Source organism: Eutrema salsugineum, unplaced genomic scaffold, assembly GCF_000478725.1.
Source record: "Eutrema salsugineum unplaced genomic scaffold, Eutsalg1_0 scaffold_16, whole genome shotgun sequence".
Lineage (NCBI taxonomy): Eukaryota > Viridiplantae > Streptophyta > Magnoliopsida > Brassicales > Brassicaceae > Eutrema > Eutrema salsugineum.
The window spans coordinates 6,203,318-6,210,202 of NW_006256858.1; the positions used below are offsets into that span (position 1 = coordinate 6,203,318).

A 6,885-nucleotide genomic window follows, 5' to 3' on the forward strand; every position below is an offset into this window, starting at 1 on the left:
ATTTACAAGCCTTTTTGCCTTTCTTTTCTCAAAAGATTCACTGTCTAACACCTGAAACACTTAACAAACCCTTCAAAAAGTTTCAAGTAAAAAAAAAAGAAGATTAAAATTGAAATATTTATAAGGATAAGCTTGGGGTGTCTCCCAAGAGCACTTTGTTTAATGTCTCTAAGTTTGAATTTACTTACCTTTTCAGGCAGTTTCGGGTTCAAGAAGAGGAACTGAGGTAGCTCCCTCTCTTGTTTCTGATGCCAAGTAGTGCTTTACCCTCTGACCGTTCACCACAAAGCCTTATCCATCTTTTCCTTTCAAAACAACGGCTCCATAGGGTCTTACTTCAAGAACTGTAAACGGACCAGACCACCTAGACCTTAGCTTTCCAGGGAATAGCTTAAGTCTCGAGTTGAACAACAGAATTTGGTCCCCTTATTTGAATTCTCTCTTGTGTATCTTCTTGTCATGGTGCGCCTTGGTTTTCTCCTTGTAGATTTTAGAGCTCTCAAAAGCATCTAAGCGGATCTCATCAAGCTCGTGAAGCTGTAGAACCATTTTCTCCTGAGCTGTCTTGATATCAAAGTTCACAAGCTTCACAACCCACAAGGCTTTGTACTCTAACTCAACCGGCAAATGGCAACTTTTCCCATAGAGCAAGTTAAATGGTGAGGTTCCAATGGGGGTTTTGTACGCGGTCCTGTAAGCCCACAAAGCATCATCGAGCTTCTTGCTCCAATCTTTCCTAGATGAGCTCACAGTCCTCTCTAAAATTGCCTTGATCTAGCGGTTTGAGACCTCCACCGGACCGCTTGTTTGAGGATGGTAAGGGCTAGCCACCTTGTGTTTCACTCCGTGCTTCTTCAGAAGACTCTCAAGAGTCTTATTGATGAAATGGCTACCTCCATCACTGATAACCACCCTTGGAACTCCAAACCTTGGGGAAATGATGCTCTTAAAGAGCTTTACCACAACTATTGAATCATTGGTTGGAGATGCAACTGCTTCTACCCACTTGCTCACATAGTCCACAGCTACGAGTATATACTGATTCCCATACGAGCTTACAAAGGGACCCATGAAGTCAATGCCCCAACAATCGAAGACCTCTACTTCAAGAATCGGATTCTGAGGCATTTCATTCCTCTTGGATATGTTACCGTGCCTTTGACAAGCTTCACACCTTGAAACAACACTCTGAGCGTCTCTAAACATAGTCGGCCACCAAAAACCGCTTTGTAAAACCTTGGCTACCGTCTTGAAAGCACCTAAGTGGCCACCGTACGCTGAACCATGGCATTCTTGTAGCACCGGGTAAATCTCTTCCTCAGCCAAGCATCACCTATAGAGATTGTCCTTGTTAAGCACGTATAAATACGGCTCATCCCAATGATACCTCATCACATCTCTAAAGAACTTCTTCCTCTGATAAGAATCTAGCTCTGGTGGCTCTAAACCGCATGACAAGTAGTTCACAAGATCTGCAAACCACAGAAGGCTTCTTTCCTTGATCGTGTTGGCTTCCTCCACTTCTAAGTAGGACCTAACTAGCATGAGGTGTTCCTCCGGGAAAGCATCATCTATAGGGACTTGTTCTTCGATTCTCAGCCTTGAGAGATGGTCGGCAGCTCCATTCTCAATAGTCTTTTTATCAAGCACCTCCATATCAAACTCTTGACGTAACAAAACCCATCTGAGAAGCCTCGGCTTAGCATCTTTCTTTGTCATGAGGTATCTCAAAGCCGCATGATCTGTATAGACCGTGACCTTTGATCCCACAAGATAGCTCCTGAATTTATCAAACGCAAACACAATGGCCAGCATTTCTTTCGCAGTGGTGGTATATTTCTCTTGAGCTGAATCCAATGTACGGCTTGCGTAATAGATCACATGGAGCTTCTTATCTTTCTTTTTCCCCAAGACAGCCCCCACGGCATAATCTGATGCATCCGTCATCACTTCGAAGGGCAATGACCAATCAGGGGCTTGGACAATCGGTGCACTGATCAATGCCTCCTTGATCCTCTTGAAAGCTTCTTCACATTCCTCATCAAATATAAACTCAACCTCTTTGCACAATAGCCTCGTTAAGGGTCGAGCTATTTTAGAGAAATCTTTGATAAATCGTCTGTAGAACCCTGCGTGACCAAGGAAGCTTCTAATTCCTTTCACTGATTTTGGAGCTTGTAGGTTCACCATAACCTCGATCTTAGGTTTGTCCACCTCTATGCCTTTCTCTGATACCTTGTGACCCAAGACAACCCCTTCTTGAACCATGATATGGCATTTATCCCAGTTCAAGATGAGCTTGTGCTCCTCACATTGCTTTAAAACCTGAGATGGATTAGAAAGACAATCAGAGAAAGAGGAGCCGTAGACAGAAAAATCGTACATAAATACCTCCACTTTCTCTTCAATCAGGTCAGAGAAGATATGCATCATACACATTTGAAAAGTAGCCGGTGCATTACACAGACCGAAAGGCATTCTCCTATAAGCATAAGTACCATAAGGGCATGTAAATGTTGTTTTCTCTTGATCTCGGGGATCTATGGGGATTTGAAAGAACCCCGATTACCCATCAAGAAAACAAAAATAAGGATGGTTAGCTAGCCTCTCACGCATTTGATCAATGAATGGCAAAGGGAAATGATCTTTTCTAGAAGCAGAATTCAGTTTTCTATAGTCTATGCACATGCGATGACCGGTTATGGTTCTTTGGGCTATAAGCTCATCCTTTTCGTTTTTAACCACCGTGATCCCACCTTTCTTGGGCAATGTGGACAGGAGATACCCACCTTCAGTCAGAGATTGGGTAAATGATCCCTGCCTCAAGGAGTTTGAGTATCTCCTTCTTAACCACCTCTTTGAGGTTCGGGTTAAGACGTCGTTGATGCTCAATAGAAGACATAATTTGGTCTTCTAGGTGTATCATGTGGGTGCATATGTCAGGAGAGATCCCTCTAATATCAGCCAAAGAATACCCTATGGCTCTCCTGAACTTTCTTATCTCGCTAAGTAATGCACTCTCTTCATGCTCTAACAAGCTATCGTTGATGATCACAGGATAAGTGGAGTTTAAACCTAAGAAAGCGTACCTCAGCCCTGTTGGTAGAGGCTTGAGCTCAACAAGGGGTGCATCAGCCTCGTTCCAATCAGCTTCGAAGCTTCATTGCCTTGGAACAGATTCCTCGGCCTTTTCTTTCTCGTGCGACTTACCGCTGACCTCGGCATAAGATGTCGCGGCAATGATACCCCGAGGTGTCTCCCCAACAGTCTTGGACCCCCCGATGTCTGAAATGCCAAGGCTACTCTTCCTGAGCTCCAAAAACTTCTTCTCAGCTCCAAGTTCCTTCGGTTGGTCCAGAAGACGCTTGTACACCTCGCTTTCCTTGTTCAAGTACCCGTGATCGCTTTGTTCCCGCGTTAAGACCACTTGTAACGGGTCTTCTGCGTTTAACTCCTCTAGGAGCTCATCAGCTAGCTCCTCCATAGTTTCCACATAGAAAACCTGACCTCCAATGGTCGGTTTCTTCATCATTTCCTTCACGTCGAATTTCATAGTTTCGGAACCGATGTGTAGCTCAATCATTCCCCCTCTCACGTTGATGATCGCTCCTGCTGTAGCTAAGAACGGTCGGCCCAAGATGATGGGGTCAAGAGGTTCCTCATCCATCTCAAGAACTATGAAATCAGTGGGGATCTCTATTTCACCGATTTTCAAAGGTAGATCCTCAAGCAACCCCACCGGTAATCTTACCGATCTATCAGCTAATACAAGGGAGATCTTGGCCGGCTTGTAACTTTTAAACCCCAATCTCTTGGCCACCGTGTAAGGCATTAAGCTCACAGAAGCTCCTAGATCACATAAGCAAGTTGAGAACTTCAAGTGACCTATTGCACACGGTAAAGTGAAGCTGCCCAGATCGGATAGCTTCCTTGGTATAGACCTCCTTTGAATGATAGCGCTGCACTCGTGACTCAATATTACCATACCTTGTAGCTCCTTTGTCTTGTTGAGAATTGCATCCTTTATAAACTTTCCAAGCTGTGGTATAGCTAAGAAAGCGTCTATGATAGGTAAAGTTAGTTGCGTGTTCTCCACATGTTTCTCAAAGACCGCCTTGGCTTTGTCTAGGATTTTCTTCTTGAAACGCCCTGGGAATGGTATCTTGGGATGATAAGGTGGTGATGGAACGTAGGGCTTCTCAAGCTCAGGCATCTTCTCCACCTCTTTACCTTTGTCTTTAATCGGTTCCTTCTCCAAAACCTCATCTTCTTGTGCATCATCTGAGGCTGCCTCCCCACCGATTTGCTCATTGTCCTCAATGAGCTTTGTTTTAGGTGCTGGAGCTTGTAATTCCTTTCCACTCCTCAGTGTGATGGCGTTCACATACTCCTTGGGGTTAGGCTCCGGCTTACCTGGTAAAGCCGGACCTCTTGATGATGTAGAGGCTTGATTTTGCTTAAGCTCCCGGTCTCCTGTTGCATTGTTGCGTGCTGGCTCTCAACTCGTTGCTGACCATGTAACAGCTGCTGTAGAAGTCCACAGACGTCAGGAACCATATGATTCGTAGCCGTTCCCTGGTTCTGTTGCTGATTACCCATCGGCTGCGGATTGAACCCTGGTGGAAACTTATGCTGCTGTGGTTGGCTGTTGAAGTTGTTGCTTTGAGCCAGTTGATTCTGCTGACTGTAACTCTGTTGCTGCCCACTGAACTGTTGTTTGGGCTGGAAGCTGTTCTGAAATGGAGCTTTAGGAGCATAGCTTTGTTGGTGTTGTTGAGCAGGGTACACTTGGTCTTGAGGATTAGCTACATTTGGGTTCCGGTAAGAGAGGTTTGGATTATTCCCAAAGTTGTTAAACCGCTGATACCATTGTTGGTTCCCAATGTAGTTTATCTCTTCTTGAGTTAGACCATCTTCATTGACATTATCAAAGCTCGGCCCTTGCTCATCAAACTCGCCTACAAAGTGTATTTGCTTTTGTGTAGCCATGAGGACTTTGTCAAGCTTGCTCTGTAGCTCCCTTATATCCTTCTCCATGCGTTGTTCTTTACTAGATCCCACTGAACGGTTTGTCCTGTCAAAATCTTCTCCATACGTGTCATTAGACAATGCGAGGTTCTCCACTAGTTCCATTGCCGCATTGATCTCTTTCCCAAGAAAATTTCCGTTTGAGGCTGTTTCGAGTTGGTTCCTGATCTTGGGGAGGGCACCTCGGTATAAAGTACTCAGGAGAGAGGCCTCCGAGAAACCGTGGTGTGGGCATTGGTTGGTATAACTCCTGAACCGTTCTAAGCTTCACTAAAACTTTCGTTGTTGTGCTGCATGAAACTTGAAATCTGATTCCTCAGCTTTGCCGTGCGTGAGGTGGAGAAAAACTTTGATAAGAACGCCAATTTACACTGTTCCCACGTTTGTATAGAACCCCTCGGGAGGTTCTTTTCCCACTGGTGAGCTTTATCACCGAGGCTGAATGGGAACAGGCGTAGCTTGAAGCTATCTTCTGACACGCCATTTATCTTTGTCAGGTCGCAAACTCGATCAAATTGATCAAGATGCTCTAGAGGATCCTCTCCGGGTAGACCGTGGAACTTGGTGTTCTGCACCATATTGAGCTGGGAAGCTTTAACTTCAAAGTTGTTGTTTTGCACAGGTGGTGCCTGGATCCCGGCTCTATATTGGTGCGCATTAGCTCGGTCATTTTCTCCAACAAAGACCGGAGGAGGTTGTCTCTGAGCTGGTGGTGGAGGCGGATGAACGTGATGGGCTTGTTGCTCGTTTCTGTTTGCTTGATGTTGATTCTGCTGAGCAAGCCGTTCATTTCTTTGAGCCTGTTGTTGATTAACGTAGGCTTGTTGTTCATTCCTCTCTGCCTGCGTTTGATTAGCCTGAGCCTGGTGCTCGGCCTCTTGAGCCTGTTGCTATATTCTTTGCTGTTCTGCCATACCAAGCCGTTCAAAGTGCCTTTCTCTCTCGCGTGCTCGCCTTTCGATTCGGTTAATGTTGTTGTCGTAAGGGAGAGGCGGTTCTGTGCTGCGAGACCTGGTTTTCATGCATCTGAAAGCAAAGCCAGAACTTGGAAAGAAGTTGGTAAAACAAAAGAAAGTAAAGTCTTGATCTCAAGAACAAATAAGAGACTAATGCTCCCACAAGTTGGCAACGGCGCCAATTGATAACTAAGAGTTTTCAAGGCTCTTTGTAGAGGTTATCAATCCCCTGTCTTGTAGTACAAGGGGTTATCAATCCAAACTTGTGAATGAGGCACTAATCTATGTTACTTGTGATCTTAAGTCAAGATGATCAAGCAAGAGTTTTTATCTAATCTACTTAGCAAGCGAATAAACATGAAAATGAAACAAGTGATGATATTTAAACTAAGTGAGGATGCAAATGATGGTAAATAGACAGGTAAATAATCGGATGATGATGATATACGATAAAGGTAGAGGCTTTAGACAGGATAAAAGACTCGGGTGCTTCCAAGCTAAACTAACGAGCTAATGAATCCAAGTTATCAAGCCGTCCCATTTAACATGAGCTCAGAGTATGATAATCTTCTCATGAAAGTATTAAACATCTAAACTGATCCTCTTTCATACCAAAATCCCTTTTGAGAAGCATGAATCAGTCAGCTTTAAGATCCAGTTCAATAAGTCATTTAAAAGAACAAACTAGCTCTTGCGATGAAAGACTCTTAAACCCTTAACCGAGTGGTTCAGACATTTCTACGAACACTTTTGATGCGAGATATGTCTCAGATCTGAACCACAAGTGATGTGCTTGTATCCAGCTTAGAGATCTCGTCGGTTAAAGAATGAAACATGCAAGACTAGACCTCTAAACTCGCTAATCTATCATGAAAACACCCTAATCTACCTATCTAAAACC

At 44.3% G+C, this 6,885-nt stretch overlaps 1 non-coding gene across 1 annotated transcript; it reads left to right on the forward strand.

The window, feature by feature from the left end:
• The first annotated feature begins 5,245 nt into the window (after positions 1 to 5,245).
• On the forward strand, positions 5,246 to 5,351 carry LOC112087908. The gene has a single exon (XR_002900314.1). It is a non-coding gene; the product is annotated as a small nucleolar RNA R71 (small nucleolar RNA).
• Positions 5,352 to 6,885: the final 1,534 nt, after the last annotated feature.